Consider the following 20561-nt stretch of genomic DNA (forward strand, 5'->3'; position numbering starts at 1 on the left):
AGCAGGGGCAAAGAATACAGGTATGCAGGTTGTTCACTGCACAAGGTGCCTACCCACCCAAATGGTCCCGTGGAGGCTGACATCCAGCCCGTTTGCTTCACCATGCCAGGCACTCTGGTGTAGGCTGCCTCTGCCTCTGTAGAGGGACACCTTTTATTAACTCACACAAAGGTGTTGACTGGACTGGTTACATTCTTGGTAACCAGTAGTCCCAAGACAGCAAAAAGCTGTGACCTCCATCTAGCAGGAGTGGTGATTTCAAGCTGAGACTGTGTCACTTACTACAGGCATCATCATAGTTATGCAGCCTTCTTTATATTTATCCAGGCTCCTCCACTTCACCTCTTATTTATGGCTTCCACTATTGTTGTAGGAGGCACAATCAATTGAGCAGGGTGATTATCAGTCCAGGTACCAGCAAAATTAAGAGCAGAGGACCCAGGGCAGGCTTGGTGGGAAGAAGTAGACCTTGCCTACAGGGGCCAGTGCAAACACTTTGTGTTTACAGTTAGATGATATCTATGTATCTTTCAAAAAAATATGCTGAGTGGAACAAGAATGGAGGAGGTTCATAGAAGCTTAAAACCCCACAAAAATTGTATTCTAGAGAAATACGGACTCTTAGAGAGCACAACTTATCTGTTCATTCATTTTATGGATATATTTTTTAACACTACATACATGCCAGCAACTAAGGGAGATGTAGAGATGTACAAATTAAAAAGACCCTGCTCGTGGGTTCTCAAAGATTTTATGAGAATGATTTATAAAGAGATAGTTATAACCCAATTACTAGCCAAGGGACTTCTACTTCCTCAGGCCAGATTAAAAACCAAAACAGAAGGTGTACACAGGACTCTGCTAGACCCAGAGGCAAAGACAATTACTTTGCCTTGACATCGGTGCCTATAGGAATGGACACAGTGGTTTGGTTCTTCCACCTCCTCATATTCATCTACCCTCATTTCCATGACGTATCAGATCCAATGCTAGGATAGGATTTTAAACTAAAACACCTTGCTCTGCTAAGTCAAATGCTACTTAGAAGGTTCTGAAAGTTATATCATGTCTGTGCTCAAAGTTTTTATCATGCAGATGAGGCATCGTTAGGTTAGTTGAGGGTTATTAAGATATAACAGTGAAAATTTTGAATTCTCTTCTGTATCTCTTGTTTGCCTTCTCATTGGCTTCCATAAACCAGTAGGTGGCTTTAATACCCTGGCTTTGCATGTCCTCAATCTACTCAACTCAAGTTGCCTCTGTTGGCACTCACAATGTGCTGCCTTAGATTTAATGACCACAAAAGATTACCCCATCTCCAAGATTTTAAATACATCCTCCAAGCACAGGTTCTTATGTCCCACTATGAGTCTACATCATCCCAGGTGACTCCCTATCACTTTGTGATTATCCCTTCATTCATCTCTTCCAATCTCCACCTTGCCTCCCCCACTTGGGGTAGGCCAAGCCATCCCAAAGCCCAAGTTCCACCCATTCTTCTGCAAAAGGAGACATCACCTCTTCTTCCAATCTCCACCTTGCATCCCCCAAGCCATCCCAAAGCCCAAGTTCCACCCATTCTTCTGCAAAAGGAGACATCACCTCCTCATTTGCAATAAGATGTCTGAGTTCCCTCGGCTTTTTTTTTTTTTTTTGTCTCAATGTCAAAAGTCATCTCTGTTTCCTTCTTGGCTTTTTACTTATCTTCTGTCTCCAAGAAAGGTCTGTCTCTCTTCCTGGCTATTGTCAATTCCCCATCTACTGTTATAATCTTCTTTCCTCAGGATATTTCTCCACCAGTTCCTCTGCCTTTAATCTCTTCCTCACAACTCCCATCCTTGTCTGATCTACAAAAGTTTTCTGCTAACCTAAAACCTTCCCCAGCCCTTTCCCCACCCTGATAAGGTGCTCGTAAAACTTGTTTTTTCCTCCTACTATTTGGAAACAAAATGGTGAAAACTTCATGACCTTGAAGCTTATGTAAGAGAGTCAGTGTAAGACAGCTAAACTGTGCACGTCTCTCAAGTCTGCATGCCTCTTCACGTTAGAACAGCTGATGAGAACAGAGGAAGCTTCTCCCATGCTCATATTTATGTAGATGTTCAAGTAGTTACATAAACAACTGCCCCCAGCTCTTACAGGCACAAGTTTTCACTGCATGTTTGGAACTGAAGAAACCAGGTTCCAAGGACACAGAGAAGTTGCTTTTTTTTTTTTTTTTGGTTGTTGGAGCAGCCAATTCTTGTCATCTGTCTTCATTGCACAATGAAGCTGAATGTTTATGACAGGCATGATATACAAAATTCTTACAAAAAGTCACTTTTAACAGAGCCTTCAGGGGCCAGTATTTTGTTTTCCACCTCATCCTACAAGCTCTTCTTTCTGGCATCTTCATCTGTTGTTATGATTTCCAGATCATTTTTCTCCTGTGATCAAAAATGTTCCATTCCCCCTTTAGTTCCTTTCTCATCCTATGCTATAATGGTTCAAAGGACATTGAGGAAATGTAGTCACTGGGAGAGGAATGCTACCTTAAAAGTTGAAGACCCAGCTTAAAAATTAATACTTACAAATTTTAAAAAGTTACGAGTGGCTTACTGTGCTTATTCCATCTCTTGATAACACTGTAGAATACTGTCAGTAAGTCCAGATTCTAAGGAAACGTTATAAAGTCTTCCAGAATAACTGAACGTGTATCACAACACCCACAGTTACAAAATATGATTGAAGTAATCATTTTTAAGGTTTACATGGCCAGAAGAGCCTCATTTCTCCTGAACAAATGCTATGCTTTCTTTTATACCTCATATTTCTTTATTGATTACAGCTAACTTAGAGAATTCTAGCAAATAAATATGTCCACTGAATAAACTAATCAACACATAAATCTGATAGTTTATGATGCGAGTTTAAAAACTTTTTAGCAAGATGATTAGTAAGAGAGGGTGGGAGGAATTTGATGAGAATTCAGCTGCTTGGTTTTTGATCTGGTTATTTCAGTGAGTAACCTTGGGGTGTGAAATTATCTGTAGATGTGCCTTGTCACTCAGATGCCAGAAATCATACAGTATGAGTGATTCTACAATCACAAGTGTTAATCAAATAATACTATCTCTTTGCAAGGATGCCAACATATAGTTTCCAACTTAAGATACCATTCTGTGAAGATAATTTTTATTTAAAACATCTATGTTTTTTTCACCAGCTACAATAAATATGCAGCAACACTTTCAGCTACTTATGTACTAATGAAATAAGTTGGTTTTCAAAGCCTTGTTAAGCATGAAGTTTTATAGCAAGACTCAAACTATGAGGCCATCAACTGAGACTGCAGCATCTTTAAGTCAACACAATCATTTGACCTTAAAAAGGACGGAAATTCCGACAAACTCTATAACATGGATGAACCTTGAAGACCCTATGCTAAGTGAAATAAGCCAGTCACAAAAGCACATATATTGTATTATTTCACTTAGGTGAGGTATCTAGAGTAGTAAAAGTGATAGAGACAAAGTAGAATTGTAGTTTCCAGGGCCTAAGGGTAGGTGGAAAGAAGGGGTTATTTAATGGGTACAGAGTTTCAGTGGAAGAAGATGATGAAGATGATGGTAATGGTTGCACAGCAATGTGAATGCACTTAATGCCACAGAACTACACACTAAAAATAGTTAAAATGGTAAATATATGTTATGAATATTCTACCACTTTTTTTTTTTTTTTTTTTTTAAGTCTACACAAAGAGATTGTGGCTTAGCAGGCCAATACTTTATTTTAGTCAAAAAAAAATCAGTATTGCCTGTCTTTTGGGGATGGGTCCAAAGGGTATCAACCAATCCACCATCTTGGGAAGCAGTCTGTTGGAGTGAGGCTTGAGAGACCTCCTGTGATAATGGAAATAAATTGATATATGAATAAAACTCAGGATAAGGGAGACATCTGGCAGATGGAAAACTCTGTCTTCTTCCTTTCCTCAAGGATGCTCTAAAGACAGAATGAACATTAGGCAGCTAGGAGGAGGGTTCTACATCCCTACCCTGGAGGTGTCTGGAGGAAATCTCTTCTCTATCCCATTCTCGCAAGGACAACTTGCCCTTGTCCTTCCTGCATATTCTTTCTTTGACTGACAAGACTTATCCTTCCTGGTCCCATTGCTTTTTCATTCTCAGGCAGGCATTGGCATTGATCTGTGGGGTTTGTGCAGATGCTCTGAAATGCTACTCTGGCAACCTCATGGGTTGGCACTCCTGCAAAAAGGATGGATCGTAAATTGTGGCTCCAACACACACACAAATATTTAGTTTCCTTCAGCCTACACGTTGTTCAAAGGGCAGAATTAAGAGTTGATCTTTCTAGTTTCCACCGTCGTTTGGCCCTTGACCACAGTCAGGCAGTTAAAAAAGTGTATCCAAAGTGAAGTCTTGGCCAACACACCTGAATGTAGTGGCGATGTAGCAATCATACAAGCTCCTATTCATGGACGCCTACTGTATTACAAGTGCTGTTCTATGTAATACTTAATCCAGACAACAACCTCTTTTATAAACAAGAAACTGAGGCTCAGGGAGATTAAAAAATCTTGCATAAGTTCATTCAACTAGGTAAGTGGCAGAGTTGGGCTGTGACCCAGGTGTGTCTGAGACTGAGCCCATGCTCTTTCTACGATATTTGCTGGTATGGATTCATTTCCCCCTTTAGTGTTCCAAGTAGCTTTGCTATTTATAAAAAGGAAGAACCGAGTACATGCCTCATCTCAACCACTTGATGAGGTAAGGGCATCAGAAAGGAATTTACTGTGAAACAAACAAACTTTGAGCAGGCATGCTACACAAAGCAGATTTACTCAACGATTGATTATACCCTCCAAATTTGTTTTCTCTGTTAAAATGGCCACCATTCTTTAAAAGGCAATTCCATGTATCAAGTAAACTAAGATTTTACAAGCAGTTTGTTTTGCCCATTAGGCTGTAAGTTCCTAAGAGGAACTGAGAAATATTTTTTTGAATGAATTAACTTGGTTGAGGGTCTGGACAGGGATTTTCTGTGTTGTTTAATTCTGTTCAAAACAAATACACTGGCTCCCCAGCAATAGCTTACAACCACAAGTATGGTAACAGCTCTCTGTGGTGGTGGGGAAGACTGGGGGGATTTTGGTCAAAGGATACATTTCAGTTAGACAGGAGGGATAAGTTCAAGAGATTTATTGTGACTAGAGTTGATAACAATGTATTATGTACTTGAAAATCACTAAGAGTAGATTTTAAGTGTTCTCCTCATGCACAAAAAATAAGTATGTGAGGTAATGCATATATTAACTCAATTTAGCCATTCCATAATGTATACATATTTCAAAACATTTTGCTCTACACCATAAATGCACACAATTTTTATGTGTCATTTTTTAAGTTTCTAAACAGCTGGTTGCAAGACCAGACCCAAGGGGTGGGGTCTGGAGGTGGGGTGGAGGTAAAAGGGCTGAGTGTGATTTTTTTTTTTTTTTTGAGACAGAGTCTTACTCGGTCACCCAGGCTGGAGTGCAGTGGCGTATTCTCAGCTCACTGCAACCTCTGTCTCTCATATTCAAACCATTCTCCTTGCTCAGCCTCCAGAGTAGCTGGGACTACAGGCACCTGCTACCACGCCCAGCTGATTTTTGTATTTTTAGTGGAGACAGGGTTTCACCATGTTGGCCAGGCTAGTCTTGAACTCCTGACCTCAGGTGATCCGCCCACCTCAGCCTCCCAAAGTGCTGGGATTACAGGCGTGAGCCACCACGCCCAGCCCTGAGAGTGATTATTGTCTGCAATTAAACAAAATAAATTTACAAAGCTTCTCATTGAACCTGTGGATGAGGAAAATCATGAAAGACGTTGGTGGTGGATGGGAATCCATTGACTGCTTGTGTTAGGTGTGAAACACTTCTTGACAGTCTCTTTATTTAGTGGGCTGTCTTTTGCTATTCCTGTGAGCCTAGAATTTCTACAGGTTTGCTACTGCACTCAGCCTCTGTTCATCAGAGTTATGATTTTATCGCCAACTGTCTCCTCTATTTGTGGCTGCAGAGGGCCCACCCTAGTGGGGAGAGCAGTACAGCATCTGATGCATTCACAGGGAGGCGACATCTGAGTTTACATACATGTTGACAGAAATAAGTGAGCATAATTTGATAGAATAACTTATTTATCTTTCAGAAAGCAGCGCCAACAACCTGATGCAAGTCGCCCTTGGGAGATGCTTACTGAGAAAGTGAATGACTTGAAAGGACTGAGGGCTGGGAGAGCACTTCCCATGAGTGAGCACAACACTGCCAGGCCTTTAGGGATGTGCCTCTTCCTTTCTCTTTGGAGTGATGAAGATGGCAGGTGAAGTTTTTAGGAGCATGGCCCACAGAGACTTCCTGACGTTCTGGACTACATAAAGGTGCTAGTGCACCAAGAGTTAAAGCCCCAAGTCCTTCCCACAGAGCTTAATACCATCCAAATGTTCCTTGTTACGGCTTTTAAGTCCTCAAACACGGACACATGGATGAGACTTGTTATCCTCTTTCATTTCTTTAGCAACCCAATGAACCTCCCTCATGGCTTTTATAACTTCTCTTAAACCCCTTGAAATACCGCTGCAGTGTGACTTTCTCTGCTCCATTGCCCCATGGGAAGGAACATCCTCAAATTACCCTTTCTCTTTCTCTGCATCAACACATAGAAAGTGCTGGCTCATCATTCCTCTCCCACACTCCTTTCCTCTTTCTTTATGCCCTGACTTCAAGTGCTCAAACATTTCAGCCAAATCTCTAATCAAGAGAAAAGAGAAGCCCCTGGAAAGAGGAGGAGCTGCATGCCAAGGCCTGGGGCTCTAGCTGCATAGTAGCTGGTCGCAGCTTTGTAACTGACAGTTTAGTCTCTCACCGGTCCTCATTAACACTGTCTGAGAGATCCGCAGGTTTGCCCAGTGACAGGTCTGTATGGGATGTGGCACCCAGGATGCCTCTGTCCCTTGGTGACTGAAGAAGCATTTGATTAGTCGGGCTGCCCAATGATTTATTGGGAGTGACCAGATTGTGCTTTCAAAAAGACTAAGTGTGGAAATAAAGAAGGGAATCAAGGTTTGCTCCGTGCCTACTGCAGGTCAGCATTGTAAGAAGAACTATATTGGGTAAGGGCATACATTTTGGAGTCATCCCGTCCTGGGTTACATTTTGGGGTCACTTCCTTCTCCAGCTGTATGAAATTAATCAAATCACATATTTCCCGGACATTCCTCTTCTGTAAAATGTGGATAATACTCTCTCTCTCTCTCATAGGATGTGGTGGGGAATCAAATGAGAACACAGACCTACAGCACCAGAAGAATGGATGACAGAGGTTAGTTATGATTCTGTTTCTTTAATTGTGTTATCTCATTAAATCTCAGATAATAATGTAGGGTACATAGTGGTCTCAGCTCCATTTGATCAAACAAGGAATTTAAGCACCAGAATGTTAACCCTGTGTGAATATCATCTAAACCCTGGTCAGACTGGATCCCAAATTGTGCTTTTTCTCCTGCCCCCAAGGAATGTATTGGCTGCATATGTGGGTGGCAATGAGGCAGCTAAAATTAATGACCCTCCGGACCGAGCACAATGATCTCGCAAAGCAACTGGGCTGCGGATGCAACCTACACATGTTCTTTTTTTATTATTAGCATCCCCTGGAGACAGCCTCCCTATACTAGAACAAAGCCAGCTTTTCCTGCACTGTGCTGTGGAAAATTCCAGAGCCATGGTTGTGCCCTTCTTAGGATGCTGAGGTCGAAGTCGGTCAGGAATAGGTGAATCTCCATCAGATGGGGCTTTTCCCCAGCAGAGCCTCATCAAGTCAGTTTCAGAACTTGGAATCCTTGGTCCCCTATGGACTGGTCACTGCACTTGGGCTGTACCTGCTTCTTCACTGAGTGGTGGGGGCTCCCCTACTTGGCAGGTATCAGGACAAATTGTACAGTCCTCTCCGCCTCGTTGAGGTGGAGCGCATAAACAGGTGAGAATGGAAGTGAGGGCAGCGGCGTGTGTATGGATGGGGGTGGGGAATGTGGTGTGGCGGGGCAGGAGGCTTCCAGATCCAGGTGTCAGAGGGCTCAGGTGTTTCCTTGCCTACCAGCGTCCTTCCCCGTGGTTTGCATCCTATCAGAACTTTAGGCTGTCCAGAGTGTGGAATCCAGGACTAGAACCTCACTGGTTCCACAGTAGAGAGGATGGCTCTTTCTGCTTTTTGAGATTCCTCTCATTCCCGCTGTGTGCTCAGATGACGATGAGCTGTCTCCTGCCCATTTGGACGCATGCTTTCCCCCGAGAGGTGGGAGACTGGTGAAGTGCCTGTATCGGGAACCAGGTGTCCCACATGTGAACCTCAGCCCTGTCTTGGCTAGCTCTGTAACCTTGGGCAAGTTCTATAACTCTCTCTGAGCCTCAGTCAGCTCATCTGTAAAATGGTGATAATCACAGCTAAGAAAATGGCCAGATGGATTAAATTAGTTAACCCATGAAATGTGCTTTGAAACCTACTGGCACCCTAGTAAGCACTCAATAACATTCAGCTGTTGCTACTCCAGTGCGTAAAACTCGGTCCCTCAGATAAGCAACACCAGAGAGGTCGTTAGAAACACTCAATGCTCAACTCACTTCTGTTGTGTGGTGGCTTTGAATCATGTACTTAATCTTTCTTCAGCTTCATAAAATGAGATCAGTTGCTCCAAACTTTGTTAGTTCCCTGTTTGTCTCCTGCCTAATATCAAGTAATATTATTCCTTCTCAGACTGTGGTTGATTTAGAAGTGCATAGTAATGGCTGGGCATGGTGGTTCACGCCTGTAACCCCAGCACTTTGGGAGGCTGAGGCGGGTGGATCACCTGAGGTCAGGAGTTTGAGACCAGCCTGGTCAACATGGTGAAACTCCATCTCTACTAAATACAAAAAGTTAGCCAGGAGTGGTGGCGCATGCCTGTAGTCCCAGCTACTCAGGAGGCTGAGGCAGGAGAATTGCTTGAACCCAGGAGGCGGAGGTTGCAGTGAGCCAAAATTACACCATTGCACTCCAGCCTGGGTGACAGAGCGAGACTCCATCTCAAAAACCAAAATAAGAAACGCATAGTAAGTATACACAAAATAAAAGGATTTCTTTTCTCCACAACTGTTCAGGGACCCCTTAAGAAAACAGACTCCAATTTTATTAACCATTGTATTACCTTGAAGAAGTCAACCAGGCATGGTTCTGTTTGGCACCAAAGTTCTATTCAGGAAATGGCAGCCAACTTCCCGTTGACCCCCAATGCTAAATCCACAGTTCTAGAAGGATTCACTTGCTAAAAAATTGTGGCCACTGTAAACCAATATTGGACAGAAAGGCAGCTCAGCTATTCCTCTATTGCTTAATATTATTCCTCTTTTTGCCTCATGGAGAAAGCTCTTGAGAGTAACATAACATTGTGACATTCACTGATCTTCACCCAGCTCTTAGCACAGTGGTCAGGAATTGGTTGTGAGCTAACTTGTGCAACCTCAATATAAACCCAAGGAATTGTTTCTTTGACATTAATAACATCATGAGAGGATGCTTGACTCATCAAAACATTTCAGAGTGGTATGACTCAATGCATTCTTGCTCTTTTTTCCTTTCCTGAATGCCTTGATATCTCCTTTCAAGGCTCTACATGCCTCTCTCTACCCCATCTATGCCATAGAGAGCCTGGTTCCACCAGTGACATTGTAGCCTCTGTCCCCCTCTACCATATGGACCTGAGAACTTGCCTTCTCAGCCTAGTCCTACAGAGAAGTCCTTTGGAGACATGTAGAGAACAGAGGAGGAGCTTACACAAAACCTCTGACTTTGCTAGAAACAAATATTGCAGCTCTAGAAAGTCTACGTGGCCTCTAGAACAATTCAGCCCCTCCGGTAGAAGAGCCGATTTGCAGTGCCTTCAAACCCTCCTGCCCTGGAGTCTGACTCCACTCTCCATTATTATTTTTATTTTTTATTTTTTTAGATGGAGTCTTGCTCTGTCGCCCAGGCTGGAGTGCAGTGGTGTGATCTTGGCTCATTGCAACCTCTGCCTCCCAGGTTCAAGCAATTCTCCTGTCTCAGCCTCTGAGTAGCTGGGAGTACAGGTGTGTGCCACCACACCCAGCTAATTTTTGTATTTTTAGTTCAGACCGAGTTTCACTGTGTTGATCAGGCTGGTCGTGAACTCCTGACCTCAGGTGATCCTTATGGAGAAGGATCACCCACCTGCCTTGGTCTCCCAAAGTGCTGGAGTTACAGGCTTGAGCCACTGCACCTGGCCTCCACTCTCCTTTATTATCAAGCCCACCGCAAGTAGGTACTCAGCGTCTCCCGTGGAGGCCACTGGACCTTCCTGAACTAGGTAAGTAAGTCACTTTCCCCTTGGTGGCTTCTTTAGCAGCATCTCTAGAGAACAAGCAACCAGAGAAACAAGTCTGGACCCCATTTGCGGGGGGGAGGGGGAGGGGTCCTGGGCCTTCAAAACCTAGCCCATGGCTTACATCTGCAGCTACCAGGCAGGCTTAGCATCCACGGCTCAGGAAGCCTGCCTTTCCCTGGAAACTCGATTCTGGTGATCATCTCAGGCAGAGCTGGTGACTCAGGCCCTCCTCCCCTTCCCAAACTCCCTCCGGCTGCTGTCTGACCTGCTTTGACTTCTTTTTTGCTTTCAAGGCTGCTCTTGATATTTATCTTAACCAGATTTTACATGGTATGATGTGCCTCGGGCCCCAAATCTTCCTGGGGAGGGCCAATTCCTCTCTCTGCTGTTCACAGTTTGCCAAAATGGGCAGGGATGGGCTGTGGAAAAGCTGCCTGTGGGCTTGGGGAACTTGAACAGTCTTTGGGTTATGCAATTGTCTAGTGTCATTTAGGTTACAATTTTCTAAAGATGAATTTGTCAGAGGCCAGCATTTTCTATGGAATAAAAACAACCGGCTTACTACAGTAGCATGAATGATAGACTTGCAAAATGGCTAAAGTAGGGAGAAGAGAAAGTCGTAGTTGTGTTGTTTGGGGAGTGTAAGTCCAGGCCTTGGGTCAAAGATAAGGGAAGCTTTTCTAGAAAAGCTTTCTCAATATTTTCACACTTAATTCTCGGAGCCAGCTTATGGAGGTGAGCGTTGTTCTCATCTTGCAGATGAGGAAAACAAGGTTCAGGAAATTTAAACAGTCTGACCAAGGTTTCTGAATTAGTAATAATAAGAACAGCTAACACTTATTTCGTGATTACCACATGCCAGGAATTGTTCGGAGTGCTGCACAAATACTAACTTACTTGATCCTTACAGTAACTTGACCCTGTTGGGAGAAAGGCATTGTATACTGCTTGTTTGTTAAATTATGCCCAACACCTGCTTTTTGTTGTTGTTGAGAAAGTTGAGGCAATGAGACATTAAGTGGCCTGTTAAGGTCACCTAGCTGTTGGCAGAGCTGGGACTTAAATCAAGAAGTCAGGTTTCAGACTCTTCTCTTTTAACCAGAGTTTTGTTATACCCCTTTTCCAAGAAAGTAGTAGAGATGAGATTTTATCTTTAAATGCCACCCCCCTTCCAATATGCCAGAAATTCAGATCATTGGTGGGCTGCATGCACACATATGTGTGTGTGTGCACGTGTGTGTGAGTGAATGTGGGGATAAAGTCAAACATGCAATCGTAGACTCCTCAATCATGTAACTTGAAACTATTTGCTTGCCTGCCATTTTCTTGCATGGTGTGTGGGGTGTTGGAAGAAGGCTCACTTTCTACCCTTTGTGGGACAGACAGAATCAGCTCACATCAACTACCAAGAAAACTAGCTGATGTAGAATCAAGTGTTCAAATCTAAGGCTTGCCCAGAGCAGCTGGTTCTCATTGTACTCTTCCCCGAGGACAGGGCCCTCTCTTGCTTATTTTGGGGTCTCTGTGGCCTCACTGTATGAGTGGAAGATTGTTTCTAAGTGTGAGGAATTCATTCAATGTTTTTGTTTGTTGAACTGAAAATAAGATTGCCTTAGGCATGAAAGAATAGATGGAGCTAAGTGGGCAAGAGGGAAAGTGGAGAATGTTTGAGAGAGAGACAAAGCAAAGGGGTGAAGGTAGAATAAGTCTGATGTCCCTGGGAGCAGGTAAATGATTGAGTTGACTGAAGTAGAAACCGAGTTTGGGAGAAATAAAAAATGACCTTGGATAGAGGATGTAGACAGATAACAGAACATCAATTAGAGGGGCTTCAAGTGGATATGGCTGGTCAAAGGGAGCCATTGAAGATTTAGAAAGAGATAAAGTCTATGCTGGGCACAACTTTGGTGACAATCACCCTGGTCAAGGGAGGCTAAATGAATTGAAACCGAGTTTGGGAGAAATAAAAAATGACCTTGGATAGAGGATGTAGACAGATAACAGAACATCAATTAGAGGGGCTTCGAGTGGGTATGGCTAGTCAAAGGGAGCCATTGAAGATTTAGAAAGAGATAAAATCTATGCTGGGTACAACTTCAGTGACGATCACCCTGGTCAAGGGAGACTAAATGAATTGAAAGACAAAGTCCAGAAAAATCAACCAGGAGATGGCTGCAGTAAGCCAGGGTGAGGGAGCTGAACCACTACAACCAAAATGGTGAGGACAGAGTGGTGTCCAGAAAATTGAGCCATCAGATCTCAGGGAGAGATGACCTTTAGAACTCATCTACTCTAGCTGCCTTTATTTACCCTGCCCCCAGGGTTGAATTCCCTCAATGATTTTCTAGCCTAGCCAGTGACTGCTCAGTGTTTGAATGAATACTGAAAAGGAAGAACTCACTACCTCCTCTTCCATTTTTGGAAAACTTCAACCATCTGAAATATCTTTGTAGTAGGCTAAATCTGGCCTCCCATGAAATTTTATACATTGGTCATTACAGAAGAATCAGCTTCTCTGAACAAAAAGCATGATATTTATGGGAATAATGAAAAGAGAGAAGATCTGAGTCCAAGGCGTGGACGCATGGCTTTGAGTAGGTCAGTGAAACCCCGTTGGGCTTAGTCACTTCTGTGGAAATGACAATGATACATGTCCTGCCTAGTTCTCTGCTCCACTCGGAGGATCAAAGGATACGCTTTGTGACAATGCTTTGGAAACTTCAAAGTGTCACATAAAGGAGGGACAGATAAGATCATTAATGCTCTACAGGAGGGACTATGGTACATAAGTGGCTGGGAAAGCCAGATCCATATTCCAGCTCTGCCACTTTCTAGCTGTGTGGTGTTTTAGGCTTGCTACTTAACTTTTCTAACCCTCGTTTCCATAGCTGCAAAAAAATAAATAAATAAAAATAGCCCTACCTCAGAAAGTTGTTGTAATGACTAAATTTGATAAAGTATTTAAAGGCACTGAGCACAGGGTTTGTCTGGAATATAGTAAATGGTGAATAAATGCTATTATTACTGATAAATGATGACAGCCTGCATACAGGAAATGAGTGGCGAAAAAGGAGTCGAGCTGATGGACTTAAACTGGAGTGAGTGAGGAAACGGCAGTAGCATTGCCAGAGCCTGGGAATATAAGAAAGCTGGTTGGAATGATCTAGCAGATATATTGAAACTGAGCAACTCCTGGCGTAGCACTGTGTGTTTAACCGCATGCCACAGGCAGTATTTTGACAGTGGCAGTATTTTCAGCCTGCTCAATGCTGGGTGGCTGTGTTCTCTAACACACAACTCTTGTTATCTCTCTTGCTATATCAACCCAGATAACAAGAGTTGATGGAGCAAAATACAGTGCAGACGTTCACAGCCCGTTCCACCTATAGCCATGCCATAAACAATCAGGAGTGCATTTCATTGTTGCTGGACAGAGTGTCATGTTTAAATACCAAAATGATGAAAGAAATGTCATCACCTGCACATTCCTTCAGAGGGGCCATCCTGTCCGTGGCCTGCAGAACTGTCTGGCAGAAGAGTTGTACATCTGTAGATACTTGGCATAAAAGTAACACAAAGAGAAAGTAAGTTGTTACGAAGGGCTTTTCTCACAGTGGTCTCAGTGGTTGGGATTTTGGGACCATCCTAAATGGTCCCAGGCATAGCTGCTATTCAATCAGTTATGAAGTGCTAGGTAAAAGATGAACCAGCATTAGCAGGTAAAAGGTGCAGTGCTTGCTGGGGTGAATGCTCATGGCTGGTGCAGTGAGGAGTATCTTTTTTTTTTTTTTTTTTTATACTTTAAGTTCTAGGGTACATGTGCACAACATGCAGGTTTGTTACACATGTATACATGTGCCATGTTGGTGTGCTGCATCCATTAACTCGTCATTTACATTAGGTATATCTCCTAATGCTATCCCTCCCACCTACCCCACAATAGGACCTGGTGTGTGATGTTCCCCTTTCTGTGTCCAAGTGATCTCATTGTTCAATTCCCACATATGAGTGAGAACATGCAGTGTTTGGTTTTCTGTTCTTGTGATAGTTTGCTGAGAATGATGGTTTCCAGCTGCATCCATGCCCCTACAAAGGACAGGAACTCATCCTTTTTTATGGCTGCATAGTATTCCATGGTGTATATGTGCCACATTTTCTTAATCCAGTCTGTCACTGATGGGCATTTGGGTTGATTGCTATTGTGAATAGTGCTGCAATAAACATACGTGTGCATGTGTCTTTATAGCAGCATGACTTATAATCCTTTGGGTATATCCCCAGTAATGGGATGGCCGGGTCAAATGGTATTTCTAGTTCTAGGTCCTTGAGGAATCGCCACACTGTCTTCCACAATGGTTGAACTAGTTTACAGTCCCACCAACAGTGTAAAAGTGTTCCTATTTCTCCACATCCTCTCCAGCACCTGTTGTTTCCAGATTTTTTTTTTAATGATTGCCATTCTAACTGGTGTGAGATGGTATCTCATTGTGGTTTTGATTTGCATTTCTCTGATGGCCAGTGATGATGAGCATTTTTTCATGTGTCTGTTGGCTGTATGAATATCTTCTTTTGAGAAGTGTCTGTTCATATCCTTTGCCCACTTTTTGATGGGGTTGTTTGTTTTTTTCTTGTAAATTTGATTGAGTTCTTTATAGGTTCTGGATATTAGCCCTTTGTCAGATGAGTAGATTGTAAAAATTTTCTCCCATTCTGTAGGTTGCCTGTTCACTCTGATGGTAGTTTCTTTTGCTGTGCAGAAGCTCTTTAGTTTAATTAGATCCCATTTGTCAATTTTGGCTTTTGTTGCCGTTGCTTTTGGTGTTTTAGACATGAAGTCCTTGCCCATGCCTATGTCCTGAATGGTATTACCTAGGTTTTCTTCTAGGGTTTTTATGGTTTTAGGTTTAACATTTAAGTCTCTAATCCATCTTGAATTAATTTTCATATAAGGAATAAGGAAAGGATCCAGTTTCAGCTTTCTACTTATGGCTAGCCAATTTTCCCAGCACCATTTATTAAATAGGGAATCCTTTCCCCATTTCTTGTTTTTGTCAGGTTTGTCAAAGATCAGATGACTATAGACGTGTGGTATTATTTCTGAGGGCTCTGTTCTGTTCCATTGGTCTATATCTCTGTTTTGGTACCAGTACCATGCTGTTTTGGTTACTGTAGCCTTGTAGTATAGTTTGAAGTCAGGTAGCGTGATGCCTCCAGCTTTGTTCTTTTGGCTTAGGATTGTCTTGGCAATGCGGGGTCTTTTTTGGTTCCATATGAACTTTAAAGCAGTTTTTTCCAATTCTGTGAAGAAAGTCATTGGTAGCTTAATGGGGATGGCACTGAATCTATAAATTACCTTTTCACAGTATTGATTCTTCCTATCCATGAGCATGGTATGTTCTTCCATTTGTTTGTGTCCTCTTTTATTTCACTGAGCAGTGTTTTGTAGTTCTCCTTGAAGAGGTCCTTTACATCCCTTGTAAATTGGATTCTTAGGTATTTTATTCTCTTTGAAGCTATTGTGAATGGGAGTTCATTCATGATTTGGCTCTGTTTGTCTGTTACTGGTGTATAAGAATGCTTGTGATTTTTGCACATTGATTTTGTATCCTGAGACTTTGCTGAAGTTGCTTATCAGCTTAAGGAGATTTTGGGCTGAGATGATGGGGTTTTCTAAATATACAATCATGTCATCTGCAAACAGGGACAATTTGACTTCTTCTTTTCCTAACTGACTACCCTTTATTTCTTTCTCTTGTCTGATTGCCCTAGCCAGAACTTCCAACACTATATTGAATAGGAGTGGTGAGAGAGGGCATCCCTGTCTTGTGCCAGTTTTCAAAGGGAATGCTTCCAGTTTTTGCCCATTCAGTATGATATTGGCTGTGGATTTGTCATAAATAGCTCTTATTATTTTGAGATATGTTCCATCAATACCGAATTTATTGAGAGTTTTTAGCATGAAGAGCTGTTGAATTTTGTCAAAGGCCTTTTCTGCATCTATTGAGATAATCATGTGGTTTTTGTCTTTGGTTCTGTTTATATACTGGATTACATTTATTGATTTGCATATGTTGAACCAGCCTTGCATCCCAGGGATGAAGCCCACTTGATCATGGTGGATAAACTTTTTGATGTGCTGCTGGATTCAGTTTGCCAGTATTTTATTGAGGATTTTTGCATCGATGTTCATTAGGGATATTGGTCTAAAATTCTCTTTTTTTGTTGTATCTCTGTCAGGCTTTGGTATCAGGATGATGTTGGCCTCATAAAATGAGTTAGGGAGGATTCCCTCTTTTTCTATTGATTGGAATAGTTTCAGAAGGAATGGTACCAACTCCTCCTTGTACCTCCGGTAGAATTCGGCTGTGAATCTGTCTGGTCCTTGACTTTTTTTGGTTGGTAGGCTATTAATTATTGCCCCAATTTCAGAGCCTGCTATTGGTTTATTCAGGAATTCAACTTCTTCCTGGTTTAGTCTTGGGAGAGTGTAAGTGTCCATGAAATTATCCATTTCTTCCAGGTTTTCTAGTTTATTTGCATAGAGGTGTTTATAGTATTCTCTAATGATAGTTTGTATTTCTGTGGGGTCAGTGGTGATATCCCCTTTATCATTTTTTTATTGCATCTATTTGATTCTTCTCTCTTCTCTTCTTTATTAGTCTTGCTAGTGGTCTATCAATTTTGTTGATCTTTTCAAAAGACCAGCTCCTGGATTCATTGATATTCTGGAGGGTTTTTTGTGTCTCTATCTCCTTCAGTTCTGCTCTGATCTTAGTTATTTCTTGTCTTCTTCTAGCTTTTGAATGTATTTGCTCTTGCTTCTCTAGTTCTTTTAATTGTGATGTTAGGGTGTCAATTTTAGATCTTTCCTGCTTTCTCTTGTGGGCATTTAGTGCTATAAATTTCCCTCTGCACACTGCTTTAAATGTGTCCCAGAGATTCTGGTATGTTGTATCTTTGTTCTCATTGGTTTCAAAGAACATCTTTATTTCTGCCTTCATTTCGTTATGTACCCAGTAGTCGTTCAGGAGCAGGTTGTTCAGTTTCCATGTAGTTGATTGGTTTTGATTGAGTTTCTTAGTCCTGAGTTCTAGTTTGATTGCATTGTGGTCTGAGGGACAGTTTGTTATAATTTCTGTTCTTTTACATTTGCTGAGGAGTGCTTTACTTCCAACTATGTGGTCAATTTTGGAATAAGTGTGATGTGGTGCTGAGAAGAATGTACATTCTGTTGCTTTAGGGTGGAGAGTTCTGTAGATGTCTATTAGGTCCGCTTGGTGCAGAGTTGAGTTCAATTCCTGGATATCCTTGTTGACTTTCTGTCTTGTTGATCTGTCTAATGTTGACAGTGGGGTGTTAAAGTCTCCCATTATTATTGTATGGGAGTCTAAGTCTCTTTGTAAGTCTCTAAGGACTTGCTTTATGAATCTGGGTGCTCCTGTATTGGGTGCATATATATTTAGGATAGTTAGCTCTTCCTGATGAATTGATCCCTTTACCATTATGTAATGGCCTTCTTTGTCTCGTTTGATCTTTGATGGTTTAAAGTCTGTTTTATCAGAGAGTAGGATTGCAACCTCTGCTTTTTTTTGTTTTCCATTTGCTTGGTAGATCTTCCTCCATTCCTTTATTCTGAGCCTATGTATGTCTCTGCATGTGAATACAGCAAACTGATGGATCTCGACTCTTTATCCAATTTGCCAGTCTGTGTCTTTTAATTGGACCGAACAGGAATCCCGGTATTTATATTTAAGGTTAATATTGTTATGTGTGAACTTGAGTCCTGTCATTATGATTATTAACTGGATTTATTTTACTCACTAGTTGATGCAGTTTCTTTCACTGCTTGCTCGATGGACTTTACATTTTGACATGTTTTGCAATGGCTGGTACCCTTGTTCCTTTCCATGTTTTAGTGCTTCATGGGATCTCTTGTAGGGCGGGCCTGGTGGTGACAAAATCTCTAAGCATTTTGCTTGTCTGGTTAAAGGATTTTTATTTCTCCTTCCTTATGAAACTTAGTTTGGCTGGATGAAATTCTGGGTTTAAAATTCTTTTCTTTAAGAATGTTGAATGTGGCCCCACTCTCTTCTGGCTTGGAGAGTTTCTGCCAGAGAGATCTGTTAGTCTGATGGAAGCACCCCTTTGTGTGTAACCCAACCTTTCTCTCTGGCTGCCCTTAATATTTTTCCTTCGTTTTAGCTTTGGTGAATCTGACAATTCATTATCTTAAGGTTCCGCTCTTCTTGAGGAGTATCTTTGTGGCATTCTCTGTATTTCCTGAATGTGAATGTTGGCCTACCTTGCTAGGTTGGGGAAGTTCTCCTGGATGATATCCTGCAGAGTGTTTTCCAGCTTGGTTCCATTTTCCACATCACTTTCAGGTACACCAATCAGATGTAGATTTGGTCTTTTCACATAATCCCATGTTTCTTGGAGGCTTTGTTCATTTCTTTTTACTCTTTTTTCTCTACACTCCTCACTTCATTTCATTCATTTGATCTTCAATCACTGATACTCTTTCTTCCAGATGATCGAGTCAGTTACTGAAGCTTGTGCATTTGTCACCGTAGTTCTCATGTTATGGTTTTCATTTCTATCAGTTCTTTTAAGGACTTCTCTACATTGGTTATTCTAGTTAGCCATTCGTCAAATCTTTTTTCAAGGTTTTTCGTTTCTTTGCACTGGTTACGTAGTTCCTCCTTTAGCTCTGAGAAGTTTGATCAACTGAAGCCTCTCAACTCGTCAAAGTCATTTTTCGTCCAGTTTTGTTCCGTTGCTGGTGATGAGCTGCGTTCCTTTGGAGAGAGAGATGCGTTCTGATTTTTTGAATTTCCAGCTTTTCTATACTGCTTTTTCCCCATCTTTGTGGTTTTATCTGCCTTTGGTCTTTGATGATGGTGACGTACTGATGGGGTTTTGATGTGGATGTCCTTTCTGTTTGTTAGTTTTCCTTCTGAGAATCAGGACCGTCAGCTGTAGGTCTGTTGGAGTTTGCCTGAGGTCCACTCCAGACCGTGTTTGCCTGGGTATCAGCAGCGGAGGCTGCAGAAGATAGGATATTGCTGAACAGTGAGTGTTGCTGTCTGATTCTTGCTCTGGAAGCTTCGTCTCAGGGGTGTACCCCGCCGTGTGAGGTGTCAGTCTGCACCTCGTTGGGGATGTCTCCCAGTTAGGCTACTCAGGGGTCAGGGACCCACTTGAGCAGGCAGTTTGTCCGTTCTCAGATCTCAACCTCTATGCTAGGAGATCCACTGCTCTCTTCAAAACTGTCAGACAGGGGCATTTACCCCTGCTGAGGTTTCTGCTGCTTTTTGTTTAGCTATGACCTGTCCCCAGGAGGAGTGTACAGAGGTAGGCCGGCCTCCTTGAGCTGTGGTGGGCTCCACCCAATTCGAGCTTCCTGGTGGCTTTGTTTACCTACTTAAGCCTCAGAAATGGTGGGCACCCCTCCCCCAGCCTCGCTGCCGCCTTGCAATTAGATCTCAGACTGCTGTGCTAGCAATGAGGGAGGCTTCGTGGGCGTGGGACCCTCTGGGCCAGGTGTGGGATATAATCTCCTGGTGTGTCGTTTACTAAGACGCTTGGTAAAGTGCAGTATTAGGGTGGGAGTTACCCGATTTTCCAGGTGTTGTGTGTTTCAATTTCCTTTGGCTAGGAAAAGGGATTCCCTTCCCCCTAGCGCTTCCCAGGTGAGGCGATGCCTCACCCTGCTTTAGCTCTTGCTGGTTGGGCTGCACCCATGGACCAGCGCCAACTATCCGACACGACCCAGTGAGATGAACCCAGTACCTCAGTTGAAAATGCAGAAATCACCCGTCTTCTTTGTCGCTCACACTGGGAGCTGGAGGCTGGAGCTGTTCCTATTTGGCCATCTTGGGCATGCCCCCCAATTCTGAGGAATATCTTGTACCAACCCAGCTAAGTGCCCTGTAGGGCAAGAACGTGAGTTTGATTTTTTTTTTTTTTTTTTGTAGACAGGGTCTCATTCTCTTACCCAGTCTGCAGTGCAAAGGCACCATCACAGTTCACTGCAGCCTCAAGCTCCCAGGCTTAATCACTCATCTAGCCTCAGCCTTCTGTGTAGCTGGGACCACAGGCATGCAACACCATGCCTGACTAATTGTTTTGTTTTTGTAGACATAGCATTT

The 20561-nt window shown here is 42.5% G+C and overlaps 1 protein-coding gene and 1 long non-coding RNA gene across 3 annotated transcripts in view; one reads left to right on the forward strand and one right to left on the reverse strand.

Annotated features, from left to right (window-relative positions):
- Positions 1-20561, reverse strand: part of PCSK5 (proprotein convertase subtilisin/kexin type 5) — a 464397-nt gene that overhangs the window by 122700 nt on the left and 321136 nt on the right. The window lies entirely within an intron of this gene.
- The window catches only part of LOC110741449, a 42203-nt gene continuing 28579 nt past the window's right edge, over positions 6938-20561 (forward strand). The window contains exons 1-2 of the long non-coding RNA XR_002517650.2: positions 6938-7149; positions 7298-7358. This is a non-coding gene — a long non-coding RNA (uncharacterized LOC110741449). The remainder of the gene's footprint in view (positions 7150-7297; positions 7359-20561) is intronic.

The sequence above is a fragment of the Papio anubis genome, chromosome 13, assembly GCF_008728515.1.
Source record: "Papio anubis isolate 15944 chromosome 13, Panubis1.0, whole genome shotgun sequence".
Taxonomy (NCBI): domain Eukaryota; kingdom Metazoa; phylum Chordata; class Mammalia; order Primates; family Cercopithecidae; genus Papio; species Papio anubis.